The 18,493-nt window shown below is 38.3% G+C and overlaps 1 protein-coding gene across 1 annotated transcript in view; it reads left to right on the top strand.

Moving 5' to 3' along the window:
• FAT3 (FAT atypical cadherin 3) overlaps positions 1–18,493 on the top strand; it is a 445,851-nt gene that overhangs the window by 45,817 nt on the left and 381,541 nt on the right. The gene's annotated exons all lie outside the window — the stretch shown is intronic.

The raw sequence follows: 18,493 nt of genomic DNA, 5'->3' as shown, positions 1-18,493 counted from the left end.
TATTACACGGTTTATGATATACTATATTAATATTCAGTATGTGAAATACTACATTATTATCACAGTCTATGGTATTCTACATGATGACACTGTTTATGATATAATATATTATTATACAGTATGTAATATGGTATATTAGTATACAGTATGTGATATACCATATTATTACAGTATATGATATACTTTAAGATAATACTTTAAGATAATACAGTATATGATATAGTATATTATAACTAAATGGGCAGTTGTGTAAATGTACACAGGTATTACAAATGTTATTCTAAAGGTAATGGACTAAATGTGAATTGGGGTTTCTTGGCACACTGCTGAAGTTTTATGAGTGCTTAGCTCCTTCTCATTGAGGTCCAACCATAATGTCAATGTATGGGTTTATATGCAGTACACAAGCTTGCTGTGTATTAGTTTATACCAGTTACTTCTCCCCCCTCCACCCGCCTTAATTTGCTTTCTCTTCATTTAACTATTGTATGTTGTTTTTTTTTTTCAATTCTCCAACCCATGACAGATTTAACACACCCTGGGATGGGTTTTTTGCTGCTTCAGATTCTGCATTACAGCTATCTTAGTTTCACTGTGTTGATAAAGTGAGGAACTCCCGAAAGCTTGTCACTACAAATTACTGTTAGCCCAATAAAAGGGGATTATAAGAAACTGCAATACTTCATTATTTTATATGTGGTCTGATCCGTGAGATTTTATGAGGTGAAACACCTTATGACAGGTTAACTGGAAAAGCATCTCTCCTAGATCTAACTGGACTCCAACTCCCACAAATCTCTTTCACTCCAAAAATATAGATATAGGATATTAATTCAAACAACAACTGTAAAGTGAAGTGGACTATGTGACACCCCTGCATTATGATCCAAAGACATCTTTATTAGATACTTAGAACACTCTTATTACATATACACATTACAAGGCTAGTAACAATTCTACCTAACACAAAGTATATAAATGTGAAATAATATTGGATTAATAATGTCCTACTTTTAACTGATGGCTGCTGATTTCTAAAGGCTACCACTTGCTAGGAAATATTCCCTCTTCATTGTCTGTCAGGCGGGCGGGCGGGCGGGCGGGTGCTCCTCCCGCGCGGAGTGAGCTGGGGAAGTAACCACTTCCTCCCAGCAGCACTTGCGCTGCGGCGGCATTTTTTTTTTTTTTAAAGGGGCCCGGTCGCGCTATACCACGGCCGCAGCGCTGACCGGGCCCCTGAAGATATGGGGCCCATCGGGTGGCCCTAAGTGCATGGGCCACCCGATGGGCCCCATCAGCGTGCGGGCGCCGGTACAAGTGGGGCCCGGGCGGCCGGGCCCCCCAGGGCCGCCGGGCCCGTGACAACCGTTATGGTTGTCACCCCCTGATGGCGGCCCTGCTTGGGGCACACCTGCCTAGAGGTCTGATGCCTACCTGTGACCTGTCTCTGCCAAAGCAGAGGTCTGTTTGTCAGCCACTATGTCTTTTCCTCCTTTGATGACGCAAGGTGTGCGTACTGACGTCACGATTCCCAAAGAGGTCACGTAACTTCAAAGTCACTATTTCCAAATTTTGTTTGACCGTGGCTACCTGACTAAGGAGCTGCACTATAAATAGCTAGTTAGGGATTGATTCTATGGCTTGTTGTGGTTCTACTTGGTTTCCAATAGCTCGTTATATACTTTGTATTGTCTATTCGGTTTCCATGTCAGGACCCAAAAACCAGAATGGTGGAATTGCCTGTGCAACCCTCTGCAAAGGGTCAGGGACACAACTGTAATATATTTACAGGGTAATTCAGTCAACTAAGAATTGTTGGGGATTGTGTATTTTTAGGCCACGATATAAATGACTTGGAAGTATTTTTTAATTTGTCCTAAAATTCACAATTCCGGACAAATCATGGTTTTGTGAATAGCTTTCATAATATTCTGTTACAATGCACCAATATATTTTAATGACAATTTGTGTGAATCATGAAACAGAAAAACTACAGCATCAATCCATTTTATGGTTTAGCCTTTTAAGTTCGTTCTCAAAATTTTCATCGATTCAACACAACAAATACAAAACAATGCATCTCTAGAAACTCATGGAGCATTGGAATCTGGCTTACTATTCTTTACAATATTGTGGTCAAGTAATGAATTCTTTTTGCGGTGGAATCACATGGAGATATAAATACAAGCAATTACAAAAGCCAACAACAGTCTACAAATGTAACTAAGAGATTTGTATTCATCTTAGAACTATTTTACTGCAATTTACACTGTGGCTACATTTAAATAGAATAACAATGTTTTATTATATGTATTTAAACCTTTATATTGACTAAATTAATTAATTATACAATATAGTATACAGTTTTTTAATACTGAAACATTATTCAAATTACAATTAATATTCCGCCAGTTTAAAAAGATTGCCATTTGTGATACCAAAACAAGCCCAGTCACAAAAATGTTTTATGCCCACTGTAATTAAATAGCCATTACTTTATTTTCTGCGAGTAAAGGAGAATTGCAGAAGAAAAGTCACCTAATAATTTTAATGGGATTTTGCTTTTCATTGGCAGTAGGCAATAATTATGATGACACGGTGAAGTTTTGAAAATGGTAGTTACCATAGTGTTAGCTTTTCGTTGATGTGGATTATTAAGAATGTTAGGTGTTTCAATAGAGGTAAATTACAGTCTCGTGTTTGATAATCAGAGTCAAAATGCTTGGAGCCCCTTACATGCCCACTGGCTGGGCCCCACGGCACACAGATACTCCCCAACATGCTTCCAGAGAGAGATGCACATTCGCAGATACAAACGTACATCAACAGATATCCATTCCACACAATCTCACAGGGTGTTTACACATACACACAGATATATACTCATACACATTACCATGGGTAGACACAGTTACAGATGTACAGTGCCAGAAATACACAAATACCATAACATACTGCCAGGCACACACACAATACTAAACACACACTGCTAAACGTACACACAATCACACGATAAATAAAAACACATTGCTACACACACCCTACACATGTAGATTGCTGAACACACACACAGCAGCATACATTATATATATATATATATATATATACACACACATTACTATACACACACACACACACACACACACAATACTACTACACACATACAATACTACACACAATGCCAAACACACACCCAGCTAGACACACACAATTCTACACATATGCAGTACTACACACAGACAATATTAAATCATTATAAAGTAGATTTAATGTAACCTCCTTACGTTTCAAGATACCTTTTTAAAGTTGGAGGGAGGCTTCCATGGGTTGTAGTGATAGTCGACAGATAGAGGGCTGTGGACTCCTGGCTCAGCTGTTAACCTCCTGTGCTTCAACATGCAATAGGAGGAGGTTATCTGACCTAATGTCTTCCCAGCGCTGCTGCACAGGAGAAAGGGGGACATGCAGTACGGATGGGTTTGTTGGAGAACCGCATTGTAGTCTGCCGCATTGCTCAACCGGGCCCCTTACAGGAGTTCTGGCTATCACCCCCTGATGCCAGCCTTTTTGATAATTCTCCGTATGTTAATATATGCTGATAAGCCATTAATGAAGTTGAATTGATTACAAGTCTACACTATCCATCCCACTGTTATCACTTTGAATCCTGAAAAAGGGCTCTGTACCTGACATGAAACAACACTTAAAGCACCCAGACCACTTCATTGAGATGACATGGTCTGCGTGAAGTGAACCTTTAGTTTTAACACTGCTATCTAAAACATTGCAAGTTTTACTCTGTTATGCGACGTTCGACGGCCCCACACATTGCATGAGTATATCGAATGTAATCAAATACAGATTATAAGGAAGCATTTGATTCCCATGCCACACATGTGCATATCGTCCCCAATGCTCTATGGTAAGCATTGGATTGGATGATCATTGAAGAAATGACATCTCCAGGATGACATCGCTGGATGACGAGTGGGTGGCAGTGCCAAGTTAAAAAAATGTTCCTCCTTTTTTACATATCGAAAGGGAGGAGCTCAAATCTAAAAGGCTAGGAGATTATAGCTTTAGGAATGCATGTGTTCAACTGTAAGTGAACTCAATCCCGCTGAAGAAGAGATGGAACTAACAAAGCAAAAAGTTTTTTTGGAACCCCTTAAGAGCTTTGGTGACCAAAAATTAGATCCTCAACTGTCATAAAACTTCCACAATGTTTTGAAAAATGAGAATCTACCATTTGCTCATCACTGCATGGTTGTATTTGTGAGCAGTATCTTTGTGTTTGAATGTCAGTATGTTTTTGAAGGTGGTATGTGAGTGTGACTATAAGTGTGTATTTGGGTGTAGTGTAGAATGCTGGGGTGTATTCACATATAAACATACACACATGTGACAGATACACACAGATATCCGGTGTTTTGTATTAGGTGCACCCAATGTGCCCCTTAAGCTTCTGGGCTCTGGGGTAGTTGTACCGGCTGCACTGCTGTAGTTCCGCCCTGGAGAAGAGCTATAGACACTGTAATAGAACTATTGGACGCTTAGCAAATGTAACTTAAGTTAGACACATAGCTAGACAAACAGACAGACGGATGTACAGATAGACAGGTGGCTAGATCTTTGTGATGACTTTTGTAATCCCAAATACTGCATTATTGCCAATGCAGTTACAATTTTCACACCAGTTCCCCAAAACAAAACCTAATTAGCTAACACAATTGCTAATAATAGATTCTAAATCCTGGATAATAAAAATACAGCTGATAAAAAAAATGCCCTATTCAAGATATGCAAGGTTGATAAAGTATTATGTGTCCCTGCGGAATCTCCTGGTGGCATATCGTGCCATAACTCAGATAACAATAGATATGAACCAGCTGTGTATTCTTCCGAGTTATGGTAAAATATATCACAAGGGAGATTGCCAGACTGATGTGTCGGGCACTCCAACATAATGAGAAAAATCAGTTAGCTCGGGGAGGAGCGGGTGGGAAACAAAAAAAAAAAGAAATTTGAGAAGGAGGATGTCAAAACATTTTCTGAATGATATAAACACTTGGCATATTTGCTCTGAAATGTTCCCAAGTAACAGCTTTCTTTAGCAGGCCTGTTCAAGGACATTGACATTAATGAACCTTACTTAAAATTCAAGGTAAAGTGTAGACACAAAAAGAGCTTTGTAGCTGTGAAAACAGAGGGAATTCCTACGGGACAGAGTGGCGGATTCTAATCCCTAATAGCATATTAGAATTCAGCTGCTGTGACTGCCAGGTGGTGGTTAAATAGTTAAACGTCTTTGGAGACTATGACTATTAGAAGTTTATTGTCTCGTTCTTTAAATTTCCTTTGTTGCTGGACCGAAACACCGCAGAGGATGCTCTCTGCAGATCTACATTCTTCAAAATCATAAATGTTTGCTTGTTTTGACAAATCTCTAATTGGGAATGCATGGGGAAGCTAAACTCGTGTGCCATCTTGCTTCTGCCCTGTCCAATTATAAGGGAGAGACATTTTCTTCTCTTTCGAAACAGGTTCATAGGTTGGAGATCTGTAATCACCGCAAATCCATCTAAATTGACATTTTAGATTTAATGAGCTAAAGAAAAAAGATATACCCTTCCTGTAATTAACATTACTGGGATGAATTGCCACACATCACCAATTTGAGTTTCCCCTTTTTTTTTTTTCTTTAAATTAATTTATTCTCTTTTTCTGTATAATTTTTGATAGCATGACAATGTAATGCTGTTTTCAGTAACAGCCACAGATGTAAGAACAGTGATAAAGGGGTAGATTGTGGTGAACTGAAATTTAAGTCTAAGATGGCAATGATCCCATTATGTATAGCGAAAAAGAATTAAAACAATTAACACCACCACGTGACTAATTTCCAGCCAATTAGTGCTCAACAGTATAATAATTTGGGAGTTGCAGTGAGTATGCAGCCCCATTTTTTAAAATGCAGACAATTACATTTTATCGACGGTTCAGGTCATCCAAATATCAGCAATGCAAACGATTCAAGAAAAACTATTTGGACAAATTGAAAAGGTGCAAAAAACAAATTAGCCTATTACTGTACTGCAATACCTATTTATACATATATATTGCAGTACATTGAAGGCAAATTTTTACATACTTTTAATAACACTAATTCTGGTCATAATTCTGTCCAGATTTAGTCGATATCGCAATTTTCATTGTTGCTTAATTCCGATCATTCGGATGTGTATTTTAAGGTCCGTCTGATCCCTGTTTTTGTTTTCTATTTATTTATTTATTATTTAGTTTTTCTCCCCATCAATCATATATTTTAGGGTGCCACAGGTGAAACAGTGAATCATGAACAACCAAAACAGCTAGCCCATTGTTCATTACGTTTGTTTCGTGATTTGGTCATATGGCGATTCAGATATAGAATATACTAGTATATTTCATTGTTTTCATACTCAAAGAATTACGGCATGTGCCGACGTGCGTGCAATAACGTCCATTATACTACAGAATGTATTTGTTTGTGGTTCTTTTTTGCATAATCATTACAATTCACAGCATGGTATTAAGCATGGGAAGCCGTTTTACCATAAGCTTTATTTACATAATTACAATTATTTATATAGCTCCAACCTATTCAATACGTTACAATAGGAAAAAAGAAAAACATTTAATTCTAACAAAACACGTATAACATATGAGAACAATGACTGAAGAAGTTCCTGCCCGAACGAGTTCACAATATAAACATGTATATTGTCCAAGTGTTGGAAAGGTCCCTTTAAGTTTTTGTTTCAATTTCCAATTCACCAAAATTCAATGTTTAGAAAATAAACCTTGAACTGAATATAAACTAGACTGCTTGCTTTCTGCCATATAAATTCAGACGAAGCCTATATTGTTAATAGAAGCGTTCGGTGTTCAGTGCCACCGGATGACAAGAGATGTAATACTCCCAGAACCATAACTCTTTTTCTAAAGGAGCTCTTAGAGTTGGTTCATGAGATGTGATATGCAATTCAGATTTCTTCTATAAATCAAGTGAAATTTTCTGCAAAGCAGGACATAGGTCTGTTTTGTTTTGTTCATATCCCTGGATAACTAAGTAGTACCTATCCTATGTTATCAAAAAATGTTCTGTATTCTAATTTTAATCACAGAATTATGTACATCTCGGACGCTAATTTACCTTAATTTTTTTGGTTTTTCTCTCCAAAAAGTTGTTATGGAACGGTCATGGTCGGCGGGGCTGCATGATATATAGCAAATAACATGCTGCCTATCACTCCGCACTGCAAGTCCACAATAGCACGGATAGTTTATTTCTGCATAGAGAGCAGGATGTAAGCACATAAAAGAATGAATGACGCTGTTAAAACTACCTTAATAATACAATGTGTGACCTTCCTAAATGTATCTAGTCAACGTTGGTGTAACTGAAAGGAACAGGAATCTCCTAACAGACGGTCTGTAAACAAAAATGGATTGTTTTGTGAGTTTCTGTCTTTGTTAAGGTGATATTATGTTATGTACAATGGGAATCTCAGAAAGTATGTGCTAGCAAATTCTTACAAACACTCTTATCCCCACTTGGCAGACGTTTTAACCACGCAGACGTCTCTTGATGTGGTGGGCTGACATAGGAAGGAAGGAGGAAGACCTTATGAGGAGGAAGACCTTATGCTGGGATTCCTGGGCTGAAGTCAATGAAGATTGTTAGCTAATTTGGTGTGGTTGCTGGTAGAAGGGATAACACTGTCAAGGTTATTCACTAAATTGAGAATTTCAAATGTAAGGTCAAAATAGGCAAACTTGAAAAATGTTCTAAATCATTTATGATTTCAACTTGGTTATTCTGGCCTTAACTTTGAAATTATTTTTGGATTCTCACCTTAGTAAATATCCCTGCAGGATCAGTAGTTTTGATGAAATCTGGCAGCGGTATATTGAACAGATGTTTAGGAGGATAACATGGAGTGGTATACAAATGGTGATACAGCTGTAGCCTATTGGATTTTTCTGCTAACTACACATCATCTAGATCAGGGGTCTGCCACCTATCCACTGCAATTGTCAGAACTGCAAATATCCACTGATAAATCCCACACTTTTACTATGGCAGTGTATGCACCTGCCTATCTACAGATGCCTAATTCTTCCCAAATATACCATTGTCCGGGCAGCAAGGAAGCGGTGTACTTATTGTGCACTTCCTGCTCATCTCCCTCATACAGCCTATAGTGTGCCAGCAGTCGGTGTGTGACACCATCCCAACATCGGCATCACTGTTAGGTAGGGATGGAGGCTGTGCTGAAAGATCATAGTGGTCCTATCAGCCCCCACTGGATCCCAGGGAGATGATACATAGGCATAGGTAAATAATAAAAAATCGTGTGTGTGTTTAATAATATAACTTCCTAATTTGTTATCCTTAAATATGGCAATTCTAAATTAGGGAATTATATACTTAACAACTGAAATATCAAAATCAAGAAAACGGCTTTTCTTAATTGTGATCTTTCAGATGTTTAAAGGATAATTCTCTAATTTGGTATCCTTATGTATGACAATTCCACATAATTATCCCAAGTTAGGGAGTTATTATCTACTATTATAACCTTCATGTTTTAGTTATATAGACAAAGGCCATCCTCCACAAACATGGCATCCAAGTGGAAAAAGGTTGCTGACCCCTGCTGTAGAGAAAGGCTTTAGTCTATGTGGTATCATGAATCCCAATGCACCCTCAAAGTGAAAGTTAGGTTGCTATGACTAACTCTCAGGACCCGTGTCTGCCCCCTTTTGTACAATGACAGGGAAGGATGTGTAAAAATATTCCAGAAAATAAACATGAGCATACTATCTGCATTCAATTAATTCAGCTGGACTAGGACCTTACAGATGGATGTACCAGTTTGGAGTCTACTGGATGGAGCTTTGACAAACCAGTAAGGTATAAGGAGTCTTTTCCTACAGTTGCGTCAGAAGATAACTAGTAGAAGTGCAAGATTTAGGGTTCTTTTATGGCTGCACAATTATTAGTGTATTCTTACGATATGTCACATGTTCTGTTATATATCCATTTTCAATGATAGTCCTCACACAATATGTACATTTCTCACTCCACTCAAAAGTGTGGTCTATTTTATTGTGTTTCTAATGTTATCTTCATGCCCCCCTATAAAGTCCTGAGCGCACTACCGCGCATGCACGCGGTGTGTGCGGCCGCGTGCTGAGCTGACTGACAGCTCGCGGTCTTTGCCCGCCCCCTCTCTTTTGCTGACAGGCAGGAGAGAGAAGGCAAGCACACAGTGCCTTCTCTCTCCTGCACACGTCAGACGTATTTTAATACGTCTGACGTGTACATGGCCTTTTTAGGGCCCTACATGATAGGAAGTCCCTCTGGTGGCCGTCTGAGTGATGGCCACTGGAGGTATTCCTATCAATCAATGAAAACACTGTATTTTCAAAAATACAGTGTTTACATTAGATTGTCTGCAGGGAGCTATAGATCTCACCTGAACAACTACATTAACCCCTTAAGGACACATGACATGTGTGACATGTCATGATTCCCTTTTATTCCAGAAGTTTGGTCCTTAAGGGGTTAAAGGATCACTAGAGGCACCCAGACCACTTCAGCTTAATGAAGTTGTCTGGGTGCCTGGTCCAGCTAGGTTTAACCCTTTTTGCTGTAAACATAGCAGTTTCAGAGAAACTGCTATGTTTACCTATGGGTTATTCCAGCCTCTAGTGGCTGTCTCATTGACAGCCGCTAGAGGCGCTTCCGCGCTTCTCACTGTGATTTTCACAGTGAGAAGACGCCAGCGTCCATAGGAAAGCATTGAGAATGCTTTCCTATGAGACTGGCTGAATGCGCGCGCGGCTCTTGCCGCGCATGCGCATTTAGCCGATGACGGAAGAAGAGGGAGGAGAGTCCCAGCGCCGAGGGAGCCCGGTGCTGGAAAAAAGGTAAGGGATTAACTCCTTCCTCCCCCTTCAGCGCCATGGGAATGGGACCCTGAGGGTGGGGCTTATGGATATATGGACAAGATGGGTCTAGGATGACAGTGGGGGAGGGGAAACATTCTAAATGAGGGTTATCAGCCTGGCACGCAGATAACTCCTGTGATGTGAATATCGTGGAGTTTGGTGTGATGGTACAGAATAAACCTGTCATGGAGAGACTGTGGGCCAATCACGCATGAGATCAAATAATTCTGGGATTCAGATAATATCAAGGGCTTGATAATCCTTCTCCCACCACTTACCAACTGTTCCTAATTTATTTCCACTTAATTTCCTATGTTCTTTTATTTCATTAGAAAATTCCGCCAGTATGCTCTCTGTTTGCCCTGGGATAACATGTTACGGAACGTTGTAAAAACCAACAAGTAATTTCATAGATTCAAATCAGGTCCTAACCCTCTGCCTTGCTCTCAATAGTAACATGACAAAACCTCAGGACGCATGCAGATGACCCTGATTGGTATGTCATTATTATTATTTTGGCATAATCAAAACACATACTGAGTTAATTTGGCTATAAGCAGGGTTCTCTGGTTAAGCAATATTTTAGAACCTGCAAAATGTTTAACAATAAATTATAGATATTCACAATTCTACTATATTCTACAGTCAGTTACTGAGTGAAAGAGCTCCAAAGTAAATTAAATATTTATATTACACTGTGCATTGTCTGGCTTTTTAATTTAAACACAGCAAAGCCTTTAATGCTTTACAAAACGGTTCTACATTGCTAGATCAGATCAGAGAATGTATGATATCGGGTGTGTAGTGTAAAATATCATTCCTGGAAGCGATAAGGAATCGCCTGGGCAGTAACATAGCTAAAAGTTGCCGACAGCCTTATTAAACTTGATACGAAGGTGCAATCAATGAGGCAACCAATGATTTGACACAGGCTTCCCCAAACTCCGGCCCTCCAGATGTTGCTGAACTACAACTCCCATGATTCTATGAATGAAATAGATAGGCTGAGAATCATGGGAGTTGTAGTTCAGCAACATCTGGAGGGCCGGAGTTTGGGGAAGCCTGATTTGACACGTACGGCCAAAATTCTAAGAGCTAAGCGTATCTCTGCTAACTGAATAGTAAATTTCCCCGAGATGTCAGAGGGAGAACTGCTATTCAGTTATCGGAATTCAGTTTATCTCTTGTAATAGAATCCAGCCCTTAGTCTATAAAAGGGCATTTAGTTTTAGGTTATGAACATCCTGCCATAAAAATAAAAGGGACACTCCAGACCCCTAAAGCACTTTAGTTTGCTGAAGTGTTTTGTGTGAAGAGTGTGTTCTCTTTTCATTTTACAAAAAGTTTAGATTTCAATATAAATTAACACATTTATAACTTAACCTTGTTACACCCCCTTGGTTGTCAATCAGACAACAGGTCCTGTTACTTCCTGGTTTGTATCAGCAACTGCCCACAGCACGTACCTTGCAAAAACTTCTCACTGAGCTACATTGAGTCTGTGATTGGACAGCCACAGTAAGTCTGGTCGGGACTAGAGGGGCTTGCACAAGCAGCAGACCAGAGAACTGCAACTTTTGCAGCCTGTTTTCAGATACACCCTACATTTAAAAATGCATAATTAAATACATGTTTTCATTGGGGTATATCTGCTAAACAGTGTTTTCTTGTATTTGGGCGGTGTCCATTTGACTTTTTGAGTGCAGAGAAAGGCATATTGTCTGACTATAGCACCAAGTCCATGGCTGGGGAGTAGACAGTCGGCATTTAAAGTTCATTCCTGAGATTCGGGCACTCTGTACTTGCTTCCAGTAAGAGGAGCAGTATAAGGGGTTATTAGGAAATCTGTACCTGGGGGTGATGTGAGCAAGCTTGGTAAAATTATTATTCAGGACAATATGCTGTATAGTCTGACCTGTAACTGAGGTAAATAAAAGGAAACTTGAGTTTATGCATTTCATTTGCATTGATGGAATATGGATATCTGAACATCATGAATCAGAAAGGTTGTGTGACCATATGCACATTAGTCCATATTGAGATGAATGTTCCTCGAGGTGCTCCTGTGGTACTGAGTCAATGCTTTCCAAAGGGAAGGCAGTACCTCCTCAATGATGTTGCAGGAGACTGGGAGGTAAATCTTTTATTTTACTCATGTTTATTGTAAACAGGGAGGAGAACTTAATACAACTTGGACCAGAATACAAAAGTGTTAGGAATGCAGCTTTGTATTCTTAATGCTTTAGCGTTCCTTTAAGATTGACCAATGCTTCTCAACGGGTAGATCCAATCCACAGAGCCAATTAGTACACTGTAGGTTAATATCTTTTAATTGTATTTATATTTCCATGGCATGTTCACCACCCAGTATGTATTTTATGTTAAAAATATGATGATTGCATGAGGCTTGCTTTAAAGTGGATTTTTGATAGCATGATTGCTTATTTCATATATATTTAGGATAAATATATTTGTGAGGTGGAAAAAAAAATATTAAAGTGTATAAATCCACATCTTTTTGTCCTGTGACTGGGTGGCTCCATCTTAGCTCTGTCTTTTGAACTTGGCAGTCAGCATACAGACAACATGCACAGAAGAGGAAAGATGAAACCATTTGCATTGTGTGCCTTTGCTGTGCCAGAGCTAAACGGAATTGTGATTTCATTAGATACATCTTTGAATATAAATTAACAAAAAATAGAGCATGGCATGAAAAAAATGTTAAGACAAAATATAGATCATTTTCTATTTTTTTTTTTCATTGGTGTAATATCCACAGAATTGACCCTTCCAATTTAACTTAATATCTAATCAATATGGAATCTGCTTCCCTTTACTGTTTGCGTAAGCTGACAAATATAATGTTGAACACAAATGACAATGATTGAAATATATGGAGAATTTGTCATCGGTCACACGTAGACACTAAAAGGCGATGTGAACAAAATTCCCTTTTATGTTATCTTTTTTTTTTTAAGCTATGTCTTGTCAACATTTCCAGGAGTGATTAGGGCTACAGAACATCTGGGCAAAGATTTGCAAAGCACAAAGTTATAATTGAATGCATTACATTAAGCGGCAGTCTTGTTTTAATGTAATATTAATTGAATTTGCCACATCTACACCGATGATAAATTCTGTATTTAATAGGCCAGCATCATATGTGAGAGTCTCGGATTTCAACTTTTCTGCACCTTGCTACGCTATAAAATAAATTATTGCACCACATAAAAAAAATATTGTGTATTACCGGTCCTCAAATTCTCTAATGTAGTTTATAGCAATGAATATAATTTGGTGTCTAATACATCTACAAAGCATTCTTATTGGAACAGGCAATCACCAATCCCTCTGCTAATTAATTCCGTAGATTATAAAGCACGCAGTTTATTTGTAAAAGAACTAGAATTGTTTATGTTGGCAAAAAAATTTCCCTTTCTGGCTAGACCTTGCCAACTGCAATATTTTTCTCTGTATTTAAAATATAGAATTTATATCTTCACATTTGTGCTGTCGTTTTGAGTTTAAACCGAAGCTAATTCTCCGAAACACTATTTTTTTGTTTAACTTTAATATCTGCTCCTAGTCAAATAAAATGTTGATAACACCTTTAGGTGACTTCACTGACAGAGTCTCTTTTACAAATTAATTTAAAGAGTTAAAAGGTTACAAAATGTTAGACAAACTTTTGAGAGACCACTCCACACTTAAAATAATTCTAAAAATCACTATTTAGCGAATACATCCCCAATGAATATATGCATGCATTTTTTATGCATGTGTTCGTGTGTAGTATATCTTAAAATAGCTTATGTTCTTATGAGTTCTTATGAGCTACAGCCTTTGCAAGCCTTTCCCATAAGAGATTTCAGTCTCCTCAAAGGGAAATAACCTACCAGAGGCTTCTCAGTGAGGTGAGGTCTCAAAATAGGTATTACGGGGTGTGGGAGGGGAAGGAGAGCGTTAGGCACACTCAAGTAAAGTGTGCTTGCCGCTTCTGTTGTCTAAGGAGAGCTTATGGAAGCAGGAAGCAAAACACACTGGCTGTTTAATTGATAGCTATTGGGGGTTGCCATTATTTAATAATAAAAGTGCAGGTTTCTCATATAAATCGCCACTTTTATAAACTGTCTTTCAAACAGGATGCTTCTCAAGTGATTTATGGGTGTTGAGTGGTCCTTTAAAGGATCACTATAGAGCCAGGAACAAAAACATGTATTCCTAACCCTAAAGTGTTAAAACCACCATCTAGACCCCGTGGGCCCCTCATGCCTCCATAAATATAGTAAAACTATTACTGTATTCATGCCTGAAGCTGTAACTCTGCATGCTGTTAGACTCAGAAAAACAAGCAGTCTGCTGCCATCATCAGAAGTGGTAGCCTAATCCAATCACAGTGCTTCTCCATAGAATTGGCTGAGACTGACAAAGAGGCAGATCAGGGGCAGAGCCAGCATGATTTAAACACAGCCCTGGCCAATCAGCATCTCCTCATAGAGATGAATTGAATCAATGAATCTCTATGAGGAAAGTTCAGTGTGTGCATGCAGAGGGAGGAGACACTGAATGTTTGGATGCATTTTAGGCAGCCATGACCCAGGAAGGATCTCTAACAGCCATCTGAGGAGTGGCAGTGAAGTTATCACTAGGCTGTTTGTAAGCACTGCATTTTCTCTGAAGCAAAAAGCCTGAAGGGAATGATTCTACTCACTAGAACAAATTCAATAAGCTGTTCTGGTGACTATAGTGTCCCTTTAACTGGTAGTTACAATAGATCTGTCACTTTTCAGTATTTTATAAAGATATATTCTTTATGAAACACTGATACAAATATACTATTAGATGATGTAGACAAAAGTTGACAAAATGCAGAGCTAAGCTATTGATTAAAACACTATGGTGTTAGGAACACATCTTTGTATCCCTACCCCTATAGTGTTCCTTTAAAGTCTTCTTGCAAAAAATATAAAGAAACGCACCCATCCAGTACTGGCAGGGTTAACAGCTGAAGAATGGAAGGTTTTATCAATGAAACTTAACAAAATATTTTTTGCAGACAAATAAACTTTAGGAATTCGAGACGATCAGGTTTGCCAGTGGAATATATAGCTTTGCATTCACTTGCTGAAAGTCTCTCAAAGGGTTATTACAGGGTAATTATAAAGAATGCTTGCTCCAGGCATATATTGTTTCCAATGAAACGGGAGATAATGAATGTTTCATAAGCAACACACATTAGTAAAAGATCAAATGGTAATGCTGGAATATTTACGCATGTGCTATAAACCCAGTTAGATCCAGATAATATATTGTTACATTTTGTATGGCGTGATTACATTCTAAGACTCTCTTGCAAACTGAAATGCACTTAATAAACCATGAAGACAATATGTAACAGTGAACCATGTATTATGGCAAAATAATGACAATCTGAAGTCATGATATATCCTTAGTCTCTAGATCCTTCAATATCAATATTTCTCCTTATTACACACGTTGGCATTATGTTTGTTGAATGTTACATGATTTTAGATGTTTATGGCTTGTGTTATGGCCTCTTTAATCTTATAGCAGTACCGAGACAAACATGTCATAGTCTGTCCAAGATCAATGGGAGTCACACTCTTTGGTGACAGCTGCTATTTGCATTGACTTTATACCTGTCTTTCCCCCATCACACAATTTACTAACAAGAGAAAGCAAAATTAAAAGGACAGTAGCCGGGGTGGGTGCATAAAAAACAGGGCACCATAATCTTGCATCCCTTTTAGTTATTATAAATACCCTGCCCTTGAGTTCACTAAATGAAAGTGTCTCTGTTCCTCATTTGCCTTGTGTGCCTTGGCTGTGCCTTGACTAAACGAGATTGGGATGCCACTTGCAAATTCTTTAATATATATTTTAAAAGAAAACAGAGCATTAACAGGGAAAAAAAGGTTAGCACAAGGCATAGGTCACTTTTAACATTTTATTCAGTGGTTTGATTTCCAGAGAAGCTACAGTTTCCATCTCAAAGGTTATAAACAAACAGGATGGTCCTGGAACTCAAGGTGTGTCCACAAGGCAGCTCCATTGGAGAACACAGCAACGTTTCGACCTCCATTGGGCCAGAATTCAGTTAATTTACTTCCTAAATTGAGCTTTTGCTCAAAGGCTATGCTTAAAATTGCAGCTTGATACTAAGGTAAGCTATAGATAGATAGCACAAAATCTATTGGAGTATAAATGCTGTATCTGCTAATTTGCATTAATTGGATGTGTTTTGTACAGAAATCCAATCACTGAAAGACGCACTGTATAGGGCCCAGACACGGGACTTCAATATTCTTATCATACGTTGGTAGCCATATTACTATATTATTTTTTATGTATTTTTTGCCATTTTCCTGGGGAATTATTGGATATTGTTAGAAATTAAATTTCACGTGGAATTTGAAGTGGAATCTAATAAATAAGAGATATGGAGCTGGTAAATGTGTGTTCTGCTTGTAATGTGGCAACAATAACAAACCCTACAGATTTCTGCTATTGTTCCTTGTGTTGTGAGCTGTAAATTATTGATTAGTGAACTGCTGCCATTAATCCCTGGCCGGTGGCACTAGGCATTGATTGCCCTCCCTGCTTATTGTGGTCACACTCTGTATATTAAAGACCTTGATAAATTGGGTATGGGTAAATATATTGTCATACATTATTAGATTAGAAAGCCATGCTTGTGAAAAAAAAAAAAAGAGAGAAAGTTAATCCTTAGCGTCCTTAAAGCTGAGAAAATTGCGAATCAATCCTTGTAGAGATACATCTGGTCACTTCTCACTATGATAAGCATAAGAGAATTGGTCTTTCCACAATTGGCTCTATTTCCAAAGATACTATGTGGATGTATCAAAAATCCGATAGATTCCATTCAGTGTGCCAAGTGGCCGAAAGTGCTTTGGGAGATAGAGAATCCACTCATCGCAAGAGTCCCAGTAATGTATCAAGAAACTCCTGCAGTAGTGATAAGGTTAATGAAATATAATACAATCACCCAGGGAGACTCAGAAATCAATAACAGATATTCCGAACATTCAGATGCAGTTTACAGAGTCGCGTAATCACGTCCGGACAGTGGCGTTGTGAATTCATTGTGTATTCCTTTGTTTCGACCTTACCTTAATCTATGTTCTCAGCTGCTGGCTGTGTTTCCTAAGCAGTTATTTCGAGTCATGTGCCGTCTCTATAAACACCGCCTGTTCCAAATAAACGTGCATTAGCTACGTGACATTAGCACAAATTGATCTTTTAAATAGTCTTTTCCATAACTGTAAAAATATGCACCGAATGGGCAGAACTAACGTAAAAATAAGGCATGTGTTTATTTTTTTATTACAATAATTTTGCTACTACCACTAATTATTAATTGTTTTGTTTATATTGTCTGCCAATTCTAAGACTAATTAGTATTGGTTTTATTTTTTTTTAGATACAAAATCAGGACATGAAGAATAGATATACCTGATGGTAGTACCAAAAATATGTCTTAGGGTACACATGTACATATGTGTATCTATAGATAGGGTTACTAAATTCACCATGTGTTTAGCGACACATAATTTTGATATGTATATCATTTTATGAAAATGCATGAAAAAGATTACTCTATGGTATATATAATGGATATTCTGCCTGACTGTTCATTGCCTAATTGCTAAATCTTATACACCTTCTGAATTTTACATACTGCAGGGCAGCCCTTTTCATGTGCTACACATCAATATGTATATGTGATTTTTGTGATGAAAACATGGTGGATCTAGTAACCCTAACTATAGATAAAGATTGGGTTTTTATATTGCTATAATAGTAGTATTGTATCTATCTGTGACTATTTTGTATACACACAGTAGAAAGAAAGAGTATAAAGCCATTGTGAGGGATACAAGACAGAAACAGATTTTACATTAACAGAGAAAACACCTGCCCAGTGCTTAACTGCACACCTATCTATTATTTAATAAGACACACCCATTTTCAGTAAGACACACCCATTATGATAAGCACCGCCTACATCGGTCTGTAATATAGCTGTTTTCTCATTTGTTCCACTTTTTGTACACTCAGACCTCACACTAAAACCATTAAGTTACCGTTTTTTTTTTTTTTTTTTTTACTGTTCTAAGGTGAGTAGCCTATGGTTGCAAAGTACATGTAATGTAAAGCAAGACCTGGGTAGGCAGTGTCTAGTGTTCTCCAGTTGCTGTTAAAGGGACAATATAGTCACCCAAACCACTTTGGCTCAATGAAGTGGTCTGGGTGCCAGGTCCCTCAGGTTTTAACCCTTCACATGTAAACCTAGTTTACATTGAGGGTTAATCCAACCTCTATGTCTTCCTGACAGCCGCTAGAGGCGCTTCTGCGACACAGGATGCAAAATTTGGATCCAGCGTGCAGAACGTCCACAGGAAAGCATTGAGAAATGCTTTCCAATGGACTGTTAGAATGCGCGCGCGGCTCT

This window comes from Pelobates fuscus, chromosome 1, assembly GCF_036172605.1.
Source record: "Pelobates fuscus isolate aPelFus1 chromosome 1, aPelFus1.pri, whole genome shotgun sequence".
NCBI lineage: Eukaryota > Metazoa > Chordata > Amphibia > Anura > Pelobatidae > Pelobates > Pelobates fuscus.
This window is presented reverse-complemented; position numbering and strand designations above follow the sequence as displayed.